We start from the raw sequence: 25,832 nt of genomic DNA on the forward strand, positions 1-25,832 counted from the left end.
GTAGACCCATGTAACTACGTGAGCCGTTAGAAGCAAAAGAAAAAAGCAAAATTCATTCAGAAAGATGTGGCAGAAGAAGTCTTAGAGAATCAAAGCACAAGGCAGATTGAACATTCCATTTCTGGCTTTGAAAAGGAGGGGCCCACATGTCAAGTAAACAGAGACTTCAGTTCTACAACATAAGGAACTGAATTTTGCCCTGAATAAACCTGAATTCACCTGAATAAACCTGAAGGAAAATTCTCCTTCAGATCCTCAGAAAAGCACCTAGGCCAGCCAACATCTTTATTTTAGCTTTATGAGACCCTCAGCAGAGAACCCAGTAAAACTTATCTAGACTCTGATCTACAGAACTGAGATAATAAATGGGTGTTGTTTTACACTACTAAGTATGTGGTAATTTGCTACAGCCACAAGAAAACTAGTACTTAACCACAGAACACTTAACACAGGCTGGGCACTTAGCATTCTATGCATACAAATTCATTAAAAATTCACACACAAAAAACTTACAAAGAGAATACCATATTTTAGACAAGGAGATTAAATACAGAGAATGAGCAAACTGGCACAACTATTATGTGACAAAGCCATATTTGAAGCCCTTTGGTGTAGACAATTGCTCATATTTTCTGAGCCTCATTTCTTCATCTTTATCATTTTTATAACACTATCAACATTTCTAATTATCAAAGACATGGTTAGGAATACATGAGATAGTGTATGTAAAAGAGTTTTATAACATTTAAAGTGCCAGGAGAAAAGTATTGTTTACTTTGTCCAGTGCTTTCTGGATCTTCTATCTAGATTCCACTGATGTACAGGAGGTAAAAACAGACATATCTCTGGTACTTACTTTCTCTCTTTAAAATGTTGATTTGCTAGTTTATGATTGCCAGTTTTTACTGGTTCACTCAGTGCCCCCTTCTGTATTTGTTCCTGCTAAATCATGAACTCTTAAATATTCTTTCTTGACACAATTCTTCTGTCTAATCTAAAATGCTTTTCCCCTGGAGTTCCCGTCATGGTGCAGTGGAAACAAATCTGACTAGAAACCATGAGGTTGCGGGTTCAAACTCTGGCCTCGCTCAGTGGGTTAAGGATCTGGCATTGCTTTGAGCTGTGGTGTAGGTCGCAGACGCAGCTTGGATCTGGTGTTGCTGTGGCTGTGATGTAGGCTGGTGGCTACAGCTCTGATTAGACCCCTAGCCTGGGAACCTCCACATGCCGCAGGAGCAGCCCTAGAAAAGACAGAAAGACAAACAATAAAAAATAAAAAAATAAAATTCTTTCCTCATTTTCCAGCTGATAAAACACTCCACTAGTCTGTCTTTTGCTAAATTGTTAAATGAAGCTTCTGGATTTACAACTTGACTTGATTTTGCAGCTTACCCAAATCCATTCTTTTTTTTTTTTTTTTTTTTTTTGATTTTCAGGCCCTCTCTTTTGGCCTGATTGTGTATAATATATTCTTATGAGTTTTCATTATAAAAAGTGTTACTTATCTCCAACAAGACACACCATATTTCATTTTTATGTAAAAGTTTCAATTTTTTTACCTCTCCCATAGAGAATTACAAATTAAACCAGCCATATTCAGAGATGTCCCAGGGTAAACGCAGTGATATTTCTTAAAACTATGCTTAAGATCTTTCCTTGTTGAAATGTATGGTGAAAAAAAAAAAAATGCCAGTAAGTTCAGCAGAATTGACTTATTCCTACTAAGTTTCATCAGTAACCTTGGCAGTTACTACTCAGTTGCAATGACACCCTGCCAAAGTACAATGAGAAACTTAAATCAGTTAACAAAGAGTTAAATGCTAAGTGTATAAGTCAGAGGGCCTCTTTAGTAGCTTTAGAAAAGCCTTTCTCTTATGCAGTGCAAAGGCTGACACAATTAAAGACAAGGCAAAGGTCCCAAGAGTTAGGGTCATAGAGCTCCAGAATCGTTTAAATGACCAGTTCTGGAAGGCCTGTTATGCTAAATTCAGGGCCAGATTGATAAAATTTAGGGTACTGAGATAAGGGATAGGAAAAATTGCCCAGAAGGATTGAGGCTCTGCAAACTATCCTGAAACTACGGAGCTTGCAGGAGTGATACCCCCTCATGAGAGATGGCACTTAGCCTGTGTGTGTGTTGCTGCAGAGGCCTCTCCCCAGCAAAATGACAAGTGCCCCTCAGAATTTCTTCTCACTCCCTCTCCTGGCCACCAGCCTGAGCATAAGAGTTCGATCCCAGCATAATCTAGCTGCTGAGGTGAAGGCAAAGTAAGGCAGGAAATACCACACAAACCAAAGAAACATCAAAAATTAGAAGGCGTGGACCAGCAAGAGCCAGGAATCTCCTGAAACTGGATTATGAGGGTGCTTAATCAAGAGATCTTGAGCATAAGACTGAAAGAATAATAGTTTATTGAATTGGGGACATTTTCCTGTGACACAGGTTTAATATCTTGGCAAGAACCCCATGACTCAGGGAAAACTCACTGCTAGGAAGACTTTTAGAAGCCTAGAGAAAATAGTTGCCCCAGTAGTTGCTGAGCAAAGCTGAAATGCTTGAGTTGACATAACAGCTAGGAAAATGGAGTAAAAAGACTCTAAGAAGTAGGCATGTGGTAACAAACATTCAACCCAGGATTATGCTCCAGGAGACGGCTCAGAAGACCCAGTTTTTACCAAGGCTCCCAAGAATGCACTGGGAGGCAGGTATCAGCCTCACAAAGTTCAGTGGTGGCTACTTCTGCTGTCCAGGGCTGACATTAGGAGAAGTGGTCACAGAGCCTGGCTCATTAATAGCCAGTAGAGGCCAGGAGGTGGCACTTAATGGCCAGAAGCCAAGGGATAACAACTATAATAACAGGCAAGAGTAGAGACGTAGCCATGGGGAGTTAATTCACAAGGACTTGTGAAGATGGTTAATAGGCTGGCACACCCTAGAAGATAAATGGCCCCGACAGCAGCAATACTCCTTAATATCTAACAACAGTGAAAGAGCCAGAAGCTAAGGTCAGTCACTCCAATAAAAAGTCACATTTCTTTTTTTCATTTCTTTTTTTGGGGGGTGGGGAGGAGGAGAAAAAGATAGCTTTATTGCTTTGCCAGGAAAAGGGGGTCACAGCAGTCTAATGCCTTAAAGACTGTCCCCCCCCCCTTTTATTTCTTGAATCTGGGTCAGTTTTCAGAAACAGAATCCACTTATTAAAATGGGTCCCCAAGAAGAAAGATCTTACAACACTGACAACTCTAAATGGTAAAAACTAACTTAGTTCTTCCACAAAGGAACCTGTAGCCATTTACTCAGATGACTGATTACTGGGACCAACATTTTGAAGACAATAGGATATAACATTCTGAATTGATTGACATTGATACTTGGAGATATAACCATCATTATAACACTTTCATTAGAGAGGAAGTCAGGTACTAAATGGACTATTTGATAAAATCCAACTTAGCATGGTGGATTTTATCCACTCTAGCAGTCCTAGCCACTGAGTAAATTCACAGACATATCAAGCAGTCATTTGCTTTGAGTGTATAGATAGGATTCAGAGTTAGAATATCCCTCACATTGCATCCTTGGACTGTGGAGTAAGCATTACCATAGTGGGAGAAGCTAAGTGAAAGCCTTTAAAACTACCCTCACCCCTCAGCCAAGAAAGTAAATCTGAATAATATCATATCATGGAAGGATGGTAGAGATTATTGCTGTCATTAAAGACCTAAATGTTTTAGGACTACGGTTTCTAGCATACCTTTGTGTAATCCACCAGTTTGTCTCCTGCAGAAACTGAATAGATCAGGGAAAATGGTTATTTTCTACCAGAAGCTCAGCTGAGTAGTTGCCATAGTCACATCTGGAGGACCAAACACAGTTTCATTGCTAGAATATATTAACAAGGCCTCTTTTCTACCTCAGTTAGGAAAAAAAAAATCAGACCCAAATGCATTTTCATGGAATAGACAAAAATATTCATGTACAGTTTTATTCCTGGGCTGTGATAACTCTATTAAGTTAACTCCTCTGCCTCTGTCAGAGTACCATCCAAGTAGATATGGGCTGTCTAGACATTCCAATATCCAATAGACATTGATCTATTACATCATTGACTTCATGCTTATCAGGCAGGATGAGCAGGAGATACCTAGGTCACTGGAAGCCTTGGTTAGACACCTGCATTCGGGAAGGTAGGAGAAAAATTCTTTAAGAATTCAGGGACACCTGACACCAAGGTGGCAGCATTGGAACCTACACAAGGACCTAATAGGGACTCATATTTCTCCAGGCCTACTTAGCTACTGTCATCCCTGAATGTCCAACTTGCCATGAGTGCTGTGTCCCCAATATAGCTCTATTCCTCTAGGAGACCAGCAAGTCACTTTGGGGCAGTTTGACTACTTTGGATCCCTTTTTATCTTGAAAAGACTGACAGTTGGTCCTTAGAAAAAAATACTGATTTCAGGTATGAGTTTACTTTACCTGCCCACAATTCTCAGGCAGGACCACTGTCCAGGTACTGACAAAGTACCTGATCCACAGCCATGGAAACCCACATGACATAGCAAAGGTAACTGACCCTGATCAGTAAAAGGAGGTGGTGCTGTTTAGACATAGTGGGGACAGAAAGGGGACGTGGGGAACCCAGGTGGTCTATTTGAACTTCTTGATACTCCCTTGCCCAGTTGTGAGTGCACACATGCAGCAACCCTGACCTCAGAAAGAAATGACTAGCAAGGGCTCAGACCCATGAAGAATGAAGATTTGTCTGGTCACACCACCAGGTTAACTACAAAGCCTTGGCAAGAAGATAACTATGAATGAGGTGCATTTTCAATGAAAAGTGGAGAGGGAATACAATATCTGATGCAGACTTGAGACCAAATGAAGCAGCTCTGTTCATCCCACTATCCACCATCTTCTAATTTATTCCTTAGGAAGAGAAATCCCAGGAACTTTGAAGAAGCTGGGCCCCAGACACAGATGAAGAAGTGGATCTGTGCAGCACAAAGGGTTGATTATGGAAGCCATGAAGGTGAGCTACTAGATCTCCCTTCCAGGGAGAATCTTCCCTGAGTGTATTTAGGAAGAGCTTCAGCTGCTACCCATCCATCACAGCATTCACACTGAGGACATGCTCTTCATGGACCCTTGGTAGATAAAGGTGGCGCACTGTAAGGATGCCAGAGCTGGACCATTCTTACCCCATGGGGAACTTCTTTAATGGGTCACTTTTGATCTGAACTGAATGTTACTTCTTCCCAACTGCACTGCAGTATGAGGCTGTTCCTACCAAATTCTCCTTTCCCTGTCTGCTTTCCAGGTGTCAGACCTGCATTATGGTCTGAGGCACTCTGTGCCTACTTCTGTTCCATGTCTTTTTTTATCCTTCACAGATACTTCTTCCCTCATTCCCTTACATGAATAACTTTACCTGGACTTCTTACCAGGTGACCTGAACTACACCATAGCATTCAATCATTTTATAGACAGGGAACTTGAGAAGGTCTAGATTTAGAACAACAACGAGATGAGCAACAGTCATAGAAACTAGTCAACTAGTAAAATGTAAAGATATAAAGACCATGTAGCCTGAGAATTGACGATATGATTGAGGACTACAGATTTATGTGAGGTGTAAATAAATTCTCCAAATACAAGCAACCTTGGCTGCAAGGTTGTATGAATCTGCACAATGGGTCCAGAAGACAGAACAAAGCAAGGGACAGAAGGGTGGTGGGAGAGGTTGATACGGTCACAGCTTCCTCAGTCCTTGTCTCGCCATAGCAAAGCACTGGAATGGCAGACCTTTTACAAATTTATTGAAGTAGAAGTACATTTTCAGAGAGAAAGAAAGAACTCACATGTGCACAGGTTAAAAAGAGGGCCTGACTCACCCTGCAATAGTCTTTATACCCCACAATGCAGACCTAAGTGGAGACCCAATTTGATGTTCTGATTGGTCTTGGGCAGGACACCTTATTTGCATGGGGAACAGTTATATGGTGGCCTGGTGAGGAAGGGGTGACATTCCTTCTCTGGCAGGGAGTGAGCAGCCCAGGCTGGTCAAGGTGGGGGAAAGGGTATTACAATGAGACTTGGCCAGAGCCTCTTGGGTTTAATCTCCTTGAAGGGGACTTGAAGCCTATAACAGGGTAAGAGTAAAACAGATCATATAGAGAAGTCCCTCAGGTAACCATCTCCATTCTGGTGTCTTGTGAATCAAAAAAGTGGTAGGGATAACAGGTATTGTACTTTGCAGATGATAATGACAAAAGTATAATGACCCTCAAGAAGTTTCAGCAAGTTAATAGTGACCATAAATTGGTAGTAGGAAGACTGGGCTACTCCCCCATGGCATGATATCTGGAGTGTTGTTAGCAAGATCGTACTGCCCAAAGTGGACATGCATCTGACCTGGACTAGCAATTCCCATGTGTCCACACAAACTCTGTGATTTTTTTTTTTTGGTCTTTTTGCCATTTCTTGGGCTGTTCCCGCGGCATATGGAATTTCCCAGGCTACTAGGGGTCTAATCAGAGCTATGGCCACCGGCCTATGCCAGAGCCACAGCAACGTGGGATCCAAGCTGCGTCTGTAACTACACCACAGCTCACGGCAATGCCAGATCCTTAACCCACTGAGCAAGGGCAGGGACCGAACCCACAACCTCATGGTTCCTAGTCAGATTCGTTAACCACTGTGCCACGACGGGAACTCCAAACTCTGTGATTTTTAAGTAAGTCTCTATTTTGAAGTCAATTCATCATAAAAAATATTTTTCCCATTAGAAATTTGCATATATATAAGAACTGTATACTTTCACCTAATTTGTGAGTTATTTAAGGCCTCAGCCTAAAGCATTGGCAGTTAGAGTGGACATTTTTGCATTGAGAATGAACTTAAATTGTGGCTTTGTTTTACAAAGACCACAAAAAAACCTTTAGGTAATAACTGTCATTTACTCCTGACTTGGTTTAAATTCGAATCTGTGATTTAAGTTAACGTGGCAGAATATTTTGTAATACATTTAAGGAACATCAGACCTAACCAAGGGCTCCTTTTATTTTGTTTTTACTTTTGCAAAGCTAAACAATCTTGTAGTTTTACGTATTTTGGAATCTTGAATCATTTGCTTAAATTAGCTTCAGTTTCATTACCTTTTCATAATCTAAATACATAATTGTTCTAGTATATCTTCAACTCACAAGGAAACTCACAAAGATAAGTTTGGCACTTTTTCACTTGTTCTGAGTTGTTTATATGATCAGATTCGGTTATTAAGGCTTAGATCCAGTTTATGTTCAGAGCTCTGGCCTGGGGCTTTCTTCTGTATCTCTGCCTAATTCTATGGGGACATGAAGAGAGGCATTATGTTCATGTGATATGATGCAAAGCCCCTGAGTACATCCAAGGTGTCAAACTTGTGGGCTAATCCTTGCTTATTCCTTCCCAATGTGTAAAAATAAACATCCCAATCTCCGGCTTCTCTGATTGCACCAGTCACAAGTTGTCAGCTGATTCCTTTGTTCCTAAATATCTTTAATGACTGGAAATAACAGTTATTGCCTTGTCTTGAAAAGGCAGCCTATTTCATCCAAACTATTTCTAACAATTCCAAATCTTGAGTTTCTGAGTGGCAGGAAGTTAACTTTTTAAATAAAGGATGTCAAAAGCAAAGTCTAGATCTTTCCTTGTCAGCCTTGAGGAAAATTTCTAAATGAGAATTCCTGGATAAACATAGCAAATTTAATATTATTTTATTCTTTATCACCTTGTTATCTAGGAAGTTTTTCTTGATTATCTGTATTGTGCTAGACACTAGAATATACAAAAGAAGTAGTGCTCAATTCCTACTCAAGGCTTTAAGATCTCAAAAGCCTTGGAGTCATAAAATTAATACACACAAAATATATACAGAAATAGTAAGAGTGGACAGCATGGTGCTGAGTTTAAGGGTAACAGGTGTTTGGAACAAAAGATCAGTGAAGATCAACACAATAAAAAGTTTTATGGAGGAAGTGGTGTTTGAATGAGGCTTGAAGGAAGAACAACAGAGGCTAGCAGTGTGCAAGGTGGTTAGGGATCATGGTTACGTAAGGAGGTAGATCTTAGCAGCCCTGTGGTTGGGGACCTAGGGGTCTCAAATAAGTAAAATATCTTACATTTCTGAGCCTTATTTTCCTCATCTGTGCAGTTGTGTTATTACTAATAACACTAATGGTACTTCCTTTGTAGTTTTATATATTTTATTTTAGGGAAAGGCAAAATATATGAAAAGTGCTTAGCCATAGAAGTTATCTATTAGTGTGAGGCTGAGAGATGGGAATGTATTGAGGAAAGAATAGTAAGTCAGAGAACAAAGATGGGGTAAAGCTTCTATGCAGATCTGTTTGTAGAAGGCATGGTATGTGAGGGAGCCTAATGGTAATAGAACCAAAAAGATAAAGTAGCACCATATCAAATGGAGCTTAGAAGCTTGCTATGTAAATTCACACATTCGTTCAAAAGGTAATGAGCATCTCATGTATCCAAGGCATTATGCTAGATCCTTGGGATTCTGTGGTGAATAGACCATCATTCCTGCCCTCATGGAAAGTTTGATGGAATACAAACATTAAAAAGGGGAAGTACCAATGTTTTGAATGTTCTTATATTATTCTTGATTTTTTAAAATTTGATGATATTGAAAAAAACTTTTTTAACCACAAAAAATGATTACTACCAACCTATGTGAGATAAGGCACATGATTAGATATGACACACAACTCTGAGAGAAAAAAACCAAAATCATTCTCTCCATATAACAGGGATCGATCAGTTTGATAGGGAAAAAAAACCAATCAGGTTTGTAAAAGCAATAAGGAACTTGATCAAACTTTTGATATCACATAGACATAGCTACAGTAAGACCTCTGAAACATGAAAAACAACCAGGTTTACCTTTTCTCAGACTTTGGGTTGGCTCAATCAGAGTACTTCCATTTTTCTGGTCTGAATCTACTTACATTACGGCTATGTATGTATCACTTCTACTGCTTATGATGCCTTTCTTTATCTCATGATTTTGTCTTTCTCCCTCAGATTTTTTCCCTGTGGTATAGGATGTTACGTGGCCAGAATAACCTCTTTCTTTGTACACTTGCTTCTCATATAACCTAACTCAACTCAAATAACATTTTCTGAGTACCTATTATGTTCTTATCACTGAAAAATGTGACTAACTTGGATTTTATTCTTCCCTGGAATATTATCTTGCCATAAGCATGAAGGTTGCACACAAGATAAATCTTAATGAAGGTAGTGTTACAGTTAATTATATATTACGCCCATGTATTCTATATATTAGCACTAATTTCAATCCCAGGTGGCTCATTCACATTAACAGTTCCTTTTAAAATAAATCCTATGTATTAGTCAGTATAGGCTAGTTCATGTGCAGTAACAAAAACCACCAATATTTCAATGACTTAATATATGGAATGCTTAATAGCAAAAGTCTATTTCCCATGCACAGAGCATGCCCCATATAGGTCAAGAGGGGAATTTGGTTTATGGCAGTCACTCAGGGAAGAGGTACATAAAGGCTTTAGCTTCCTATGTGCTGCTATCTCACAGAGCCTTCAGTTTTTTTGTTTTTTTGTGTTTTTATTTTCCCACTGTACAGCAAGGGGTCAGGTTATCCTTACATGTATACATTGCAATTACAGTTTTTTCCCCACCCTTTCTTCTGTTGCAACATGAGTATCTAGACATAGTTCTCAATGCTATTCAGCAGGATCTCCTTGTAAATCTATTCTAGGTTATGTCTGATAAACCCAAGCTCCCGATCCCTCCCACTCCTTCCCCCTCCCATCAGGCAACCACAAGTAGAGCCTTCAGTTTTTAGCAGAGTGAAGAAGAGAACAAAGAATCATGCACATGCTCTTCTGTGCTTTAGGTCACAGATGATACCAGTTACTTTACTCTCATTTTCTGGATCAGAGCATGTCAGATGTTTGCCTAGCTTTAATGGAGAAAAGATATGCAGTCCTCCAATACTCCCAGAAGGATTGAAGAACCAGCAGTATTAGTGAGTAATATCTTTCATATCCTTTGAGACAAATAGCCCTGCCCATTTAAGAGGCAGCTTCCACAGAAAGCCATTTGTTCACAGCAGAAACATCTGAAGTTAACGGAACTTCAGTATTTAACAATTCTCAGGTCATTTGTTACATGGCAATTTTCTTTCAAATTCTCTGCCTCAAACATCCCCCTTTCATAAAAAACACTCAGATAAATTCTCAAACATCTACCAAATACAGAGAATGAACAGAGTTCTCCAGCAACTTTAAAAGGAATGACAGCCTCATGACACTGACCAGATTTCCCCATAATACTCAGAGAACATCTCTTCTGCTGATTTACTTCAAGAGACTTCAACAACTTTTGGCCAAATTCATTTTCTGGTTTTATTCCAAGGGAAATTCCATGATGTCAAATTATTTAGGCTTGCCTTAATTTTGCTCTGCTAATGTTCCCATAAACTTAGAATATCAAAATGATTGATTATCATTTCTAGGGTGATCATTTTTTTAAAGGTTGTCATGGGGCTTTCTTAGAGTCATAGGTAATCTAAAATGCATTATGCATATCAGGAGTGACATCACTATAGCTCAAATAGGGAAAGCCAGTAAATGGATCTAAAATGAAATTCTTGAAGATAGAGTAATGAAGCTGAGTTGAAAACAGTTGAAATTTTTAAATGATGTCTTTGATTTTTAAAAAGAAGATTCCTACTAGAATAACACAGGTCCAGATAATAGGAACTCAGGAAGCATAGTTCTGATAGCTTTTGCCAGAATGGTTCAGTCACTTTAGAAATGTGCCTTAACACTTAACATTTCTGAGTAACCTGATGTGGTCATTCCTGGTTTAATGATGCTCTCTCATTTTTAATCCCCACCTATATTTTTCTTTATTTTTATAAAGGTTATACATGTTCATAGACAAAGGATTCAAAAAGTTTCATAAAGGTTGCTATGAAAAACAGCAGCTCCATCTTCCCCAGAAGAAACCCATTTTGATCTAAATCATCCTGTTCCAAGATGTAAAGCAAAAGCTCTACTAAGCCAAAATCTGGCATGTGTGAGAGAAACTAGAGAAAAGCAGTAACAGTGTGAGTAAACATGCATAGGAAAAGATTTTGGCAAGTTACCTCTAAAAATGGATGTGTAAAATAGGAACAGGAATAAGAGCAAAATAGAAAGAACATTGCAAGTTATAACTTAGAAGGGCTAGACATACTCATTGCCTATCTCTGTCCATTTCTTTGACAGTGACATGTCTCTGTTTAAAGATAGCTGATATTTGTAACCTCTAATATTACACACTAAAGTTTTGTTTTTTAGGCATGTTTGAGAAACAAATTTTAAATTGTCAATTGGTTGTGTCAGTAATGTGTGTGTGTGCAAGAGCATGTACAAATGTATATATGCACATACAAATATACAGATCCACTATCCAGGACAAAGGATGAAATGGGCTCGTGTGCTAGCTAAATACAAATAACTAGCCCCAGAGTGAGATTCTGAGCCAAGAGCAGATGCTAGGGAGGAGTAACCATACTCAGAGGATTCAAATATCTACACTCAAAGCAGCCTATCCAAAAACCAAAAGAAAAAAAAAAAAAAAAAAAAAACTTAGAAGTAGTTTACCAATGTGAAGTACACAGTTACCTAGCTTCAAACTTCAGGCATACAGAGTAAGTTAAATATGTATTTTATTTATCCTTCCTCACGATACTTTGAAGCTTCTGTTTTCAATTTCTAACAAGATCTAGTTTAGGTTTATTCTGACAGTGAAATATCTAGAAGTAGTTACATTTAAATTGTTTCATTTTACATTAAAGCCGAATCATTTAATAAATATGTCTCATTCCTTGTTATATTATCAGGAATCTATAATAGTCATATTTCAGGACAAAATGTATATTTTTTTCTTTTATGTTATACTCACTTGTTTTTTTTTTTTTTAGATTCCACAAATAAGTGGTAAGATACAGTGTTTATTTTTATCTGACATTTCACTAAGCATAATACCCTCAAAGTCCATCCATATTGTTGCAAATGGCAGAATTGCATTCTTTTTAATGACCGAGTTGTACTGATATATACCACATCTTTTTCTATTCATCTGTTGATAGATACTTAGGTTACTTCATACTTTGGCTATTCTAAATTATGCTGTTATGAACATTGGGGTGCATATTTCTTTTCAAATTGGTGTTTTCCTTTTCTGTGTATATGTTCTCCAAGTTAAATTTTGTAAAAAAAACAGAGGCAAACTTCTCCTCAATAATGTATTCAGTTTTTAAAACAAGATCTTAACATTGTAATTTTATATTTTTGAAAATGTATTGACAGATTTGTATTAAGATTTAGAAATAACATTGTTACACTTAAAAATATAGAAAGTCGGAGTTCCCTTCATGGCGCAGTGGTTAACGAATCTGACTAGGAACCATGAGGTTGAGGGTTCGGTCCCTGCCCTTGCTCAGTGGTTAACGATCTGGCGTTGCCGTGGGCTGTGATGTAGGTTGCAGACTCGGCTCAGATCCAGCGTTGCTGTAGCTCTGGCGTAGACTGGTGGCTACAGCTCCGATTAGACCCCTGGTCTGGGAACCTCCATATGCCGTGGGAGTGGCCCAAGAAATGGCAAAAAGACAAAAAAAAAAAAAAAAAAAAAAATATATATATATATATATATATATATATAGAAAGTGGTTATTATGTATGTGCACACAGATAAGAGTCAGATTTGAGTTTGTTCATATGAGCATTAGCTCCTCTACCCCCCAAAGTGTAACTCTTTAAGTGAAATCACTTTTAATTTGCTAAAAACTTCATTGTCCAGGACATTCTATTCCCTACCTCTGTTAGTCCTTCATTCATTTAAGTTATAGCAATAATAATAGCTAATAATCTGTGGTAGATAGAATTTTGGTTCCTATAACCTTTACCTTCTCATGTTATGCCTGTGAATATGTTATATATCACGACAAAGAGATTTTTGCTGATGTCTGTAAAACTAAAATTGCTAATTATCTGACCTCAAAATAGGGAGATTACCTTGGATTATCAGAGTAGACCCATGTAACTACGTGAGCCGTTAGAAGCAAAAGAAAAAAGCCAAAATTCATTCAGAAAGATGTGGCAGAAGAAGTCTTAGAGAATCAAAGCACAAGGCAGATTGAACATTCCATTTCTGGCTTTGAAAAGGAGGGGCCCACATGTCAAGTAAACAGAGACTTCAGTTCTAACAACATAAGGAACTGAATTTGCCCTGAATAAACCTGAATTCACCCTGAATAAACCTGAAGGAAAATTCTCCTTCAGATCCTCAGAAAGCACCTAGGCCAGCCAACATCTTTATTTTAGCTTTAATGAGACCCTCAGCAGAGAACCCAGTAAACTTATCTAGACTCTGATCTACAGAACTGAGATAATAAATGGGTGTTGTTTACACTACTAAGTATGTGGTAATTTGCTACAGCCACAAGAAAACTAGTACTTAACCACAGAAACACTTAACACAGGCTGGGCACTTAGCATTCTATCATACAAATTCATTAAAAATTCACACACAAAAAACTTAACAAAGAGAATACCATATTTTAGACAAGGAGATTAAATACAGAGAATGAGCAAACTGGCACAACTATTATGTGACAAGCCATATTTGAAGCCCTTTGGTGTAGACCATTGCTCATATTTCTGAGCCTCATTTCTTCATTTTATCATTTTATAACACTATCAACATTTCTAATTATCAAAGACATGGTTAGGAATACATGAGATAGTGTATGTAAAAGAGTTTTATAACATTTAAAGTGCCAGGAGAAAAGTATTGTTTACTTTGTCCAGTGCTTTCTGGATCTTCTATCTAGATTCCACTGATGTACAGGAGGTAAAAAGACATATCTCTGGTACTTACTTTCTCTCTTTAAAATGTTGATTTGCTAGTTTATGATTGCCAGTTTTTACTGGTTCACTCAGTGCCCCCTTCTGTATTTGTTCCTGCTAAATCATGAAACTCTTAATATTCTTTCTTGACACAATTCTTCTGTCTAATCTAAAATGCTTTTCCCCTGGAGTTCCCGTCATGGTGCAGTGGAAACAAATCTGACTAGAAACCATGAGGTTGCGGGTTCAAAACTCTGGCCTCGCTCAGTGGGTTAAGGATCTGGCATTGCTTTGAGCTGTGGTGTAGGTCGCAGACGCAGCTTGGATCTGGTGTTGCTGTGGCTGTGATGTAGGCTGGTGGCTACAGCTCTGATTAGACCCCTAGCCTGGGAACCTCCACATGCCGCAGGAGCAGCCCTAGAAAAGACAGAAGACAAACAATAAAAATAAAAAAATAAATTCTTTCCTCATTTTCCAGCTGATAAAACACTCCACTAGTCTGTCTTTTGCTAAATTGTTAAATGAAGCTTCTGGATTTACACTTGGACTTGATTTTGCAGCTTACCCAAATCCATTCTTTTTTTTTTTTTTTTTTTTTTTTGATTTTCAGGCCCTCTCTTTTGGCCTGATTGTGTATAATATATTCTTATGAGTTTTCATTATAAAAAGTGTTACTTATCTCCAACAAGACACACCATATTTCATTTTTATGTAAAAGTTTCAATTTTTTTACCTCTCCCATAGAGAATTACAAATTTAAACCAGCCATATTCAGAGATGTCCCAGGGTAAACGCAGTGATATTTCTTAAAACTATGCTTAAGATCTTTCCTTGTTGAAATGTATGGTGAAAAAAAAAAAATGCAGTAAGTTCAGCAGAATTGACTTATTCCTACTAAGTTTCATCAGTAACCTTGGCAGTTACTACTCAGTTGCAATGACACCCTGCCAAAGTACAATGAGAAACTTAAATCAGTTAACAAAGAGTTAAATGCTAAGTGTATAAGTCAGAGGGCCTCTTTAGTAGCTTTAGAAAAGCCTTTCTCTTATGCAGTGCAAAGGCTGACACAATTAAAGACAAGGCAAAGGTCCCAAGAGTTAGGGTCATAGAGCTCCAGAATCGTTTAAATGACCAGTTCTGGAAGGCCTGTTATGCTAAATTCAGGGCCAGATTGATAAATTTAGGTACTGAGATAAGGGATAGGAAAATTGCCCAGAAGGATTGAGGCTCTGCAAACTATCCTGAAACTACGGAGCTTGCAGGAGTGATACCCCCTCATGAGAGATGGCACTTAGCCTGTGTGTGTGTTGCTGCAGAGGCCTCTCCCCAGCAAAATGACAAGTGCCCCTCAGAATTTCTTCTCACTCCCTCTCCTGGCCACCAGCCTGAGCATAAGAGTTCGATCCCAGCATAATCTAGCTGCTGAGGTGAAGGCAAAGTAAGGCAGGAAATACCACACAAACCAAAGAAACATCAAAAATTAGAAGGCGTGGACCAGCAAGAGCCAGGAATCTCCTGAAACTGGATTATGAGGGTGCTTAATCAAGAGATCTTGAGCATAAGACTGAAAGAATAATAGTTTATTGAATTGGGGACATTTTCCTGTGACACAGGTTTAATATCTTGCAAGAACCCCATGACTCAGGGAAAACTCACTGCTAGGAAATTTTAGAAGCTAGAGAAATAGTTGCCCCAGTAGTTGCTGAGCAAAGCTGAAATGCTTGAGTTGACATAACAGCTAGGAAAATGGAGTAAAAAGACTCTAAGAAGTAGGCATGTGGTAACAAACATTCAACCCAGGATTATGCTCCAGGAGACGGCTCAGAAGACCCAGTTTTTACCAAGGCTCCCAAGAATGCACTGGGAGGCAGGTATCAGCCTCACAAAGTTCAGTGGTGGCTACTTCTGCTGTCCAGGGCTGACATTAGGAGAAGTGGTCACAGAGCCTGGCTCATTAATAGCCAGTAGAGGCCAGGAGGTGGCACTTAAATGGCCAGAAGCCAAGGGATAACAACTATAATAACAGGCAAGAGTAGAGACGTAGCCATGGGGAGTTAATTCACAAGGACTTGTGAAGATGGTTAATAGGCTGGCACACCCTAGAAGATAAATGCCCCGACAGCAGCAATACTCCTTAATATCTAACAACAGTGAAAGAGCCAGAAGCTAAGGTCAGTCACTCCAATAAAAAGTCACATTTCTTTTTTTCATTTCTTTTTTTGGGGGTGGGGAGGAGGAGAAAAAGATAGCTTTATTGCTTTGCCAGGAAAAAGGGGGTCACAGCAGTCTAATGCCTTAAAGACTGTCCCCCCCCCTTTTATTTCTTGAATCTGGGTCAGTTTTCAGAAACAGAATCCACTTATTAAAATGGGTCCCAAGAAGAAAGATCTTACAACACTGACAACTCTAAATGGTAAAAACTAACTTAGTTCTTCCACAAAGAACCTGTAGCCATTTACTCAGATGACTGATTACTGGGACCAACATTTTGAAGACAATAGGATATAACATTCTGATTGATTGACATTGATACTTGGAGATATAACCATCATTATAACACTTTCATTAGAGAGGAAGTCAGTGTACTAAATGGAATATTTGATAAAATCCAACTTAGCATGGTGGATTTTATCCACTCTAGCAGTCCTAGCCACTGAGTAAATTCACAGACATATCAAGCAGTCATTTGCTTTGAGTGTATAGATAGGATTCAGAGTTAGAATATCCCTCACATTGCATCCTTGGACTGTGGAGTAAGCATTACCATAGTGGGAGAAGCTAAGTGAAAGCCTTTAAAACTACCCTCACCCTCAGCCAAGAAAGTAAATCTGAATAATATCATATCATGGAAGGATGGTAAGATTATTGCTGTCATTAAAGACCTAAATGTTTTAGGACTACGGTTTCTAGCATACCTTTGTGTAATCACCAGTTTGTCTCCTGCAGAAACTGAATAGATCAGGGAAAATGGTTATTTTCTACCAGAAGCTCAGCTGAGTAGTTGCCATAGTCACATCTGGAGGACCAAACACAGTTTCATTGCTAGAATATATTAACAAGGCCCTTTTCTACCTCAGTTAGGAAAAAAAAAATCAGACCCAAATGCATTTTCATGGAATAGACAAAAATATTCATGTACAGTTTTATTCCTGGGCTGTGATAACTCTATTAAGTTAACTCCTCTGCCTCTGTCAGAGTACCATCCAAGTAGATATGGGCTGTCTAGACATTCCAATATCCAATAGACATTGATCTATTACATCATTGACTTCATGCTTATCAGGCAGGATGAGCAGGAGATACCTAGGTCACTGGAAGCCTTGGTTAGACACCTGCATCGGGAAGGTAGGAGAAAAATTCTTTAAGAATTCAGGGACACCTGACACCAAGGTGGCAGCATTGGAACCTACACAAGGACCTAATAGGGATCATATTTCTCCAGGCCTACTTAGCTACTGTCATCCCTGAATGTCCAACTGCCATGAGTGCTGTGTCCCCAATATAGCTCTATTCCTCTAGGAGACCAGCAAGTCACTTTGGGGCAGTTTGACTACTTTGGATCCCTTTTTATCTTGAAAAGACTGACAGTTGGTCCTTAGAAAAAAATACTGATTTCAGGTATGAGTTTACTTTACCTGCCCACAATTCTCAGGCAGGACCACTGTCCAGGTACTGACAAAGTACCTGATCCACAGCCATGGAAACCCACATGACATAGCAAAGGTAACTGACCCTGATCAGTAAAAGGAGGGGTGCTGTTTAGACATAGTGGGGACAGAAAGGGGACGTGGGGAACCCAGGTGGTCTATTTGAACTTCTTGATACTCCCTTGCCCAGTTGTGAGTGCACACATGCAGCAACCCTGACCTCAAAAGAAATGACTAGCAAGGGCTCAGACCCATGAAGAATGAAGATTTGTCTGGTCACACCACCAGGTTAACTACAAAGCCTTGGCAAGAAGATAACTATGAATGAGGTGCATTTTCAATGAAAAGTGGAGAGGGAATACAATATCTTGATGCAGACTTGAGACCAAATGAAGCAGCTCTGTTCATCCCACTATCCACCATCTTCTAATTTATTCCTTAGGAAGAGAAATCCCAGGAACTTTGAAGAAGCTGGGCCCCAGACACAGATGAAGAAGTGGATCTGTGCAGCACAAAGGGTTGATTATGGAAGCCATGAAGGTGAGCTACTAGATCTCCCTTCCAGGGAGAATCTTCCCTGAGTGTATTTAGGAAGAGCTTCAGCTGCTACCCATCCATCACAGCATTCACACTGAGGACATGCTCTTCATGGACCCTTGGTAGATAAAGGTGGCGCACTGTAAGGATGCCAGAGCTGGACCATTCTTACCCCATGGGGAACTTCTTTAATGGGTCACTTTTGATCTGAACTGAATGTTACTTCTTCCCAACTGCACTGCAGTATGAGGCTGTTCCTACCAAATTCTCCTTTCCCTGTCTGCTTTCCAGGTGTCAGACCTGCATTATGGTCTGAGGCACTCTGTGCCTACTTCTGTTCCATGTCTTTTTTTATCCTTCACAGATACTTCTTCCCTCATTCCCTTACATGAATAACTTTACCTGGACTTCTTACCAGGTGACCTGAACTACACCATAGCATTCAATCATTTTATAGACAGGGAACTTGAGAAGGTCTAGATTTAGAACAACAACGAGATGAGCAACAGTCATAGAAACTAGTCAACTAGTAAAATGTAAAGATATAAAGACCATGTAGCCTGAGAATTGACGATATGATTGAGGACTACAGATTTATGTGAGGTGTAAATAAATTCTCCAAATACAAGCAACCTTGGCTGCAAGGTTGTATGAATCTGCACAATGGGTCCAGAAGACAGAACAAAGCAAGGGACAGAAGGGTGGTGGGAGAGGTTGATACGGTCACAGCTTCCTCAGTCCTTGTCTCGCCATAGCAAAGCACTGGAATGGCAGACCTTTTACAAATTTATTGAAGTAGAAGTACATTTTCAGAGAGAAAGAAAGAACTCACATGTGCACAGGTTAAAAAGAGGGCCTGACTCACCCTGCAATAGTCTTTATACCCCACAATGCAGACCTAAGTGGAGACCCAATTTGATGTTCTGATTGGTCTTGGGCAGGACACCTTATTTGCATGGGGAACAGTTATATGGTGGCCTGGTGAGGAAGGGGTGACATTCCTTCTCTGGCAGGGAGTGAGCAGCCCAGGCTGGTCAAGGTGGGGGAAAGGGTATTACAATGAGACTTGGCCAGAGCCTCTTGGGTTTAATCTCCTTGAAGGGGACTTGAAGCCTATAACAGGTAAGAGTAAAACAGATCATATAGAGAAGTCCCTCAGGTAACCATCTCCATTCTGGTGTCTTGTGAATCAAAAAAGTGGTAGGGATAACAGGTATTGTACTTTGCAGATGATAATGACAAAAGTATAATGACCCTCAAGAAGTTTCAGCAAGTTAATAGTGACCATAAATTGGTAGTAGGAAGACTGGGCTACTCCCCCATGGCATGATATCTGGAGTGTTGTTAGCAAGATCGTACTGCCCAAAGTGGACATGCATCTGACCTGGACTAGCAATTCCCATGTGTCCACACAAACTCTGTGATTTTTTTTTTTGGTCTTTTTGCCATTTCTTGGGCTGTTCCCGCGGCATATGGAATTTCCCAGGCTACTAGGGGTCTAATCAGAGCTATGGCCACCGGCCTATGCCAGAGCCACAGCAACGTGGGATCCAAGCTGCGTCTGTAACTACACCACAGCTCACGGCAATGCCAGATCCTTAACCCACTGAGCAAGGGCAGGGACCGAACCCACAACCTCATGGTTCCTAGTCAGATTCGTTAACCACTGTGCCACGACGGGAACTCCAAACTCTGTGATTTTTAAGTAAGTCTCTATTTTGAAGTCAATTCATCATAAAAAATATTTTTCCCATTAGAAATTTGCATATATATAAGAACTGTATACTTTCACCTAATTTGTGAGTTATTTAAGGCCTCAGCCTAAAGCATTGGCAGTTAGAGTGGACATTTTTGCATTGAGAATGAACTTAAATTGTGGCTTTGTTTTACAAAGACCACAAAAAAACCTTTAGGTAATAACTGTCATTTACTCCTGACTTGGTTTAAATTCGAATCTGTGATTTAAGTTAACGTGGCAGAATATTTTGTAATACATTTAAGGAACATCAGACCTAACCAAGGGCTCCTTTTATTTTGTTTTTACTTTTGCAAAGCTAAACAATCTTGTAGTTTTACGTATTTTGGAATCTTGAATCATTTGCTTAAATTAGCTTCAGTTTCATTACCTTTTCATAATCTAAATACATAATTGTTCTAGTATATCTTCAACTCACAAGGAAACTCACAAAGATAAGTTTGGCACTTTTTCACTTGTTCTGAGTTGTTTATATGATCAGATTCGGTTATTAAGGCTTAGATCCAGTTTATGTTCAGAGCTCTGGCCTGGGGCTTTCTTCTGTATCTCTGCCTAATTCTATGGGGACATGAAGAGAGGCATTATGTTCATGTGATATGATGCAAAGCCCCTGAGTACATCCAAGGTGTCAAACTTGTGGGCTAATCCTTGCTTATTCCTTCCCAATGTGTAAAAATAAACATCCCAATCTCCGGCTTCTCTGATTGCACCAGTCACAAGTTGTCAGCTGATTCCTTTGTTCCTAAATATCTTTAATGACTGGAAATAACAGTTATTGCCTTGTCTTGAAAAGGCAGCCTATTTCATCCAAACTATTTCTAACAATTCCAAATCTTGAGTTTCTGAGTGGCAGGAAGTTAACTTTTTAAATAAAGGATGTCAAAAGCAAAGTCTAGATCTTTCCTTGTCAGCCTTGAGGAAAATTTCTAAATGAGAATTCCTGGATAAACATAGCAAATTTAATATTATTTTATTCTTTATCACCTTGTTATCTAGGAAGTTTTTCTTGATTATCTGTATTGTGCTAGACACTAGAATATACAAAAGAAGTAGTGCTCAATTCCTACTCAAGGCTTTAAGATCTCAAAGCCTTGGAGTCATAAAATTAATACACACAAAATATATACAGAAATAGTAAGAGTGGACAGCATGGTGCTGAGTTTAAGGGTAACAGGTGTTTGGAACAAAAGATCAGTGAAGATCAACACAATAAAAAGTTTTATGGAGGAAGTGGTGTTTGAATGAGGCTTGAAGGAAGAACAACAGAGGCTAGCAGTGTGCAAGGTGGTTAGGGATCATGGTTACGTAAGGAGGTAGATCTTAGCAGCCCTGTGGTTGGGGACCTAGGGGTCTCAAATAAGTAAAATATCTTACATTTCTGAGCCTTATTTTCCTCATCTGTGCAGTTGTGTTATTACTAATAACACTAATGGTACTTCCTTTGTAGTTTTATATATTTTATTTTAGGGAAAGGCAAAATATATGAAAAGTGCTTAGCCATAGAAGTTATCTATTAGTGTGAGGCTGAGAGATGGGAATGTATTGAGGAAAGAATAGTAAGTCAGAGAACAAAGATGGGGTAAAGCTTCTATGCAGATCTGTTTGTAGAAGGCATGGTATGTGAGGGAGCCTAATGGTAATAGAACCAAAAAGATAAAGTAGCACCATATCAAATGGAGCTTAGAAGCTTGCTATGTAAATTCACACATTCGTTCAAAAGGTAATGAGCATCTCATGTATCCAAGGCATTATGCTAGATCCTTGGGATTCTGTGGTGAATAGACCATCATTCCTGCCCTCATGGAAAGTTTGATGGAATACAAACATTAAAAAGGGGAAGTACCAATGTTTTGAATGTTCTTATATTATTCTTGATTTTTTAAAATTTGATGATATTGAAAAAAACTTTTTTAACCACAAAAAATGATTACTACCAACCTATGTGAGATAAGGCACATGATTAGATATGACACACAACTCTGAGAGAAAAAAACCAAAATCATTCTCTCCATATAACAGGGATCGATCAGTTTGATAGGGAAAAAAAACCAATCAGGTTTGTAAAAGCAATAAGGAACTTGATCAAACTTTTGATATCACATAGACATAGCTACAGTAAGACCTCTGAAACATGAAAAACAACCAGGTTTACCTTTTCTCAGACTTTGGGTTGGCTCAATCAGAGTACTTCCATTTTTCTGGTCTGAATCTACTTACATTACGGCTATGTATGTATCACTTCTACTGCTTATGATGCCTTTCTTTATCTCATGATTTTGTCTTTCTCCCTCAGATTTTTTCCCTGTGGTATAGGATGTTACGTGGCCAGAATAACCTCTTTCTTTGTACACTTGCTTTCTCATATAACCTAACTCAACTCAAATAACATTTTCTGAGTACCTATTATGTTCTTATCACTGAAAAATGTGACTAACTTGGATTTTATTCTTCCCTGGAATATTATCTTGCCATAAGCATGAAGGTTGCACACAAGATAAATCTTAATGAAGGTAGTGTTACAGTTAATTATATATTACGCCCATGTATTCTATATATTAGCACTAATTTCAATCCCAGGTGGCTCATTCACATTAACAGTTCCTTTTAAAATAAATCCTATGTATTAGTCAGTATAGGCTAGTTCATGTGCAGTAACAAAAACCACCAATATTTCAATGACTTAATATATGGAATGCTTAATAGCAAAAGTCTATTTCCCATGCACAGAGCATGCCCCATATAGGTCAAGAGGGGAATTTGGTTTATGGCAGTCACTCAGGGAAGAGGTACATAAAGGCTTTAGCTTCCTATGTGCTGCTATCTCACAGAGCCTTCAGTTTTTTTGTTTTTTTGTGTTTTTATTTTCCCACTGTACAGCAAGGGGGTCAGGTTATCCTTACATGTATACATTGCAATTACAGTTTTTTCCCCACCCTTTCTTCTGTTGCAACATGAGTATCTAGACATAGTTCTCAATGCTATTCAGCAGGATCTCCTTGTAAATCTATTCTAGGTTATGTCTGATAAACCCAAGCTCCCGATCCCTCCCACTCCTTCCCCCTCCCATCAGGCAACCACAAGTAGAGCCTTCAGTTTTTAGCAGAGTGAAGAAGAGAACAAAGAATCATGCACATGCTCTTCTGTGCTTTAGGTCACAGATGATACCAGTTACTTTACTCTCATTTTCTGGATCAGAGCATGTCAGATGTTTGCCTAGCTTTAATGGAGAAAAGATATGCAGTCCTCCAATACTCCCAGAAGGATTGAAGAACCAGCAGTATTAGTGAGTAATATCTTTCATATCCTTTGAGACAAATAGCCCTGCCCATTTAAGAGGCAGCTTCCACAGAAAGCCATTTGTTCACAGCAGAAACATCTGAAGTTAACGGAACTTCAGTATTTAACAATTCTCAGGTCATTTGTTACATGGCAATTTTCTTTCAAATTCTCTGCCTCAAACATCCCCCTTTCATAAAAAACACTCAGATAAATTCTCAAACATCTACCAAATACAGAGAATGAACAGAGTTCTCCAGCAACTTTAAAAGGAATGACAGCCTCATGACACTGACCAGATTTCCCCATAATACTCAGAGAACATCTCTTCTGCTGATTTACTTCAAGAGACTTCAACAACTTTTGGCCAAATTCATTTTCTGGTTTTATTCCAAGGGAAATTCCATGATGTCAAATTATTTAGGCTTGCCTTAATTTTGCTCTGCTAATGTTCCCATAAACTTAGAATATCAAAATGATTGATTATCATTTCTAGGGTGATCATTTTTTTAAAGGTTGTCATGGGGCTTTCTTAGAGTCATAGGTAATCTAAAATGCATTATGCATATCAGGAGTGACATCACTATAGCTCAAATAGGGAAAGCCAGTAAATGGATCTAAAATGAAATTCTTTAAGATAGAGTAATGAAGCTGAGTTGAAAACAGTTGAAATTTTTAAATGATGTCTTTGATTTTTAAAAAGAAGATTCCTACTAGAATAACACAGGTCCAGATAATAGGAACTCAGGAAGCATAGTTCTGATAGCTTTTGCCAGAATGGTTCAGTCACTTTAGAAATGTGCCTTAACACTTAACATTTCTGAGTAACCTGATGTGGTCATTCCTGGTTTAATGATGCTCTCTCATTTTTAATCCCCACCTATATTTTTCTTTATTTTTATAAAGGTTATACATGTTCATAGACAAAGGATTCAAAAAGTTTCATAAAGGTTGCTATGAAAAACAGCAGCTCCATCTTCCCCAGAAGAAACCCATTTTGATCTAAATCATCCTGTTCCAAGATGTAAAGCAAAAGCTCTACTAAGCCAAAATCTGGCATGTGTGAGAGAAACTAGAGAAAAGCAGTAACAGTGTGAGTAAACATGCATAGGAAAAGATTTTGGCAAGTTACCTCTAAAAATGGATGTGTAAAAATAGGAACAGGAAATAAGAGCAAAATAGAAAGAACATTGCAAGTTATAACTTAGAAGGGCTAGACATACTCATTGCCTATCTCTGTCCATTTCTTTGACAGTGACATGTCTCTGTTTAAAGATAGCTGATATTTTGTAACCTCTAATATTACACACTAAAGTTTTGTTTTTTAGGCATGTTTGAGAAACAAATTTTAAATTGTCAATTGGTTGTGTCAGTAATGTGTGTGTGTGCAAGAGCATGTACAAATGTATATATGCACATACAAATATATACAGATCCACTATCCAGGACAAAGGATGAAATGGGCTCGTGTGCTAGCTAAATACAAATAACTAGCCCCAGAGTGAGATTCTGAGCCAAGAGCAGATGCTAGGGAGGAGTAACCATACTCAGAGGATTCAAATATCTACACTCAAAAGCAGCCTATCCAAAAACCAAAAGAAAAAAAAAAAAAAAAAAAAAACTTTAGAAGTAGTTTACCAATGTGAAGTACACAGTTACCTAGCTTCAAACTTCAGGCATACAGAGTAAGTTAAATATGTATTTTATTTATCCTTCCTCACGATACTTTGAAGCTTCTGTTTTCAATTTCTAACAAGATCTAGTTTAGGTTTATTCTGACAGTGAAATATCTAGAAGTAGTTACATTTAAATTGTTTCATTTTACATTAAAGCCGAATCATTTAATAAATATGTCTCATTCCTTGTTATATTATCAGGAATCTATAATAGTCATATTTCAGGACAAAATGTATATTTTTTTCTTTTATGTTATACTCACTTGTTTTTTTTTTTTTTAGATTCCACAAATAAGTGGTAAGATACAGTGTTTATTTTTATCTGACATTTCACTAAGCATAATACCCTCAAAGTCCATCCATATTGTTGCAAATGGCAGAATTGCATTCTTTTTAATGACCGAGTTGTACTGATATATACCACATCTTTTTCTATTCATCTGTTGATAGATACTTAGGTTACTTCCATACTTTGGCTATTCTAAATTATGCTGTTATGAACATTGGGGTGCATATTTCTTTTCAAATTGGTGTTTTCCTTTTCTGTGTATATGTTCTCCAAGTTAAATTTTGTAAAAAAAACAGAAGGCAAACTTCTCCTCAATAATTGTATTCAGTTTTTAAAACAAGATCTTAACATTGTAATTTTATATTTTTGAAAATGTATTGACAGATTTGTATTAAGATTTAGAAATAACATTGTTACACTTAAAAATATAGAAAGTCGGAGTTCCCTTCATGGCGCAGTGGTTAACGAATCTGACTAGGAACCATGAGGTTGAGGGTTCGGTCCCTGCCCTTGCTCAGTGGGTTAACGATCTGGCGTTGCCGTGGGCTGTGATGTAGGTTGCAGACTCGGCTCAGATCCAGCGTTGCTGTAGCTCTGGCGTAGACTGGTGGCTACAGCTCCGATTAGACCCCTGGTCTGGGAACCTCCATATGCCGTGGGAGTGGCCCAAGAAATGGCAAAAAGACAAAAAAAAAAAAAAAAAAAAAATA

At 38.5% G+C, this 25,832-nt stretch overlaps 1 long non-coding RNA gene across 2 annotated transcripts in view; it reads left to right on the top strand.

The window, feature by feature from the left end:
* Positions 1-19,216, top strand: part of LOC106509506 — a 997,952-nt gene extending 978,736 nt beyond the window's left edge. For both annotated transcript variants that reach the window (XR_002342062.1, XR_002342063.1), the window contains 2 exons: positions 4,936-5,033; positions 18,031-19,216. This is a non-coding gene — a long non-coding RNA (uncharacterized LOC106509506). The remainder of the gene's footprint in view (positions 1-4,935; positions 5,034-18,030) is intronic.

Source organism: Sus scrofa, chromosome 2 (assembly GCF_000003025.6).
Source record: "Sus scrofa isolate TJ Tabasco breed Duroc chromosome 2, Sscrofa11.1, whole genome shotgun sequence".
Classification (NCBI taxonomy): domain Eukaryota; kingdom Metazoa; phylum Chordata; class Mammalia; order Artiodactyla; family Suidae; genus Sus; species Sus scrofa.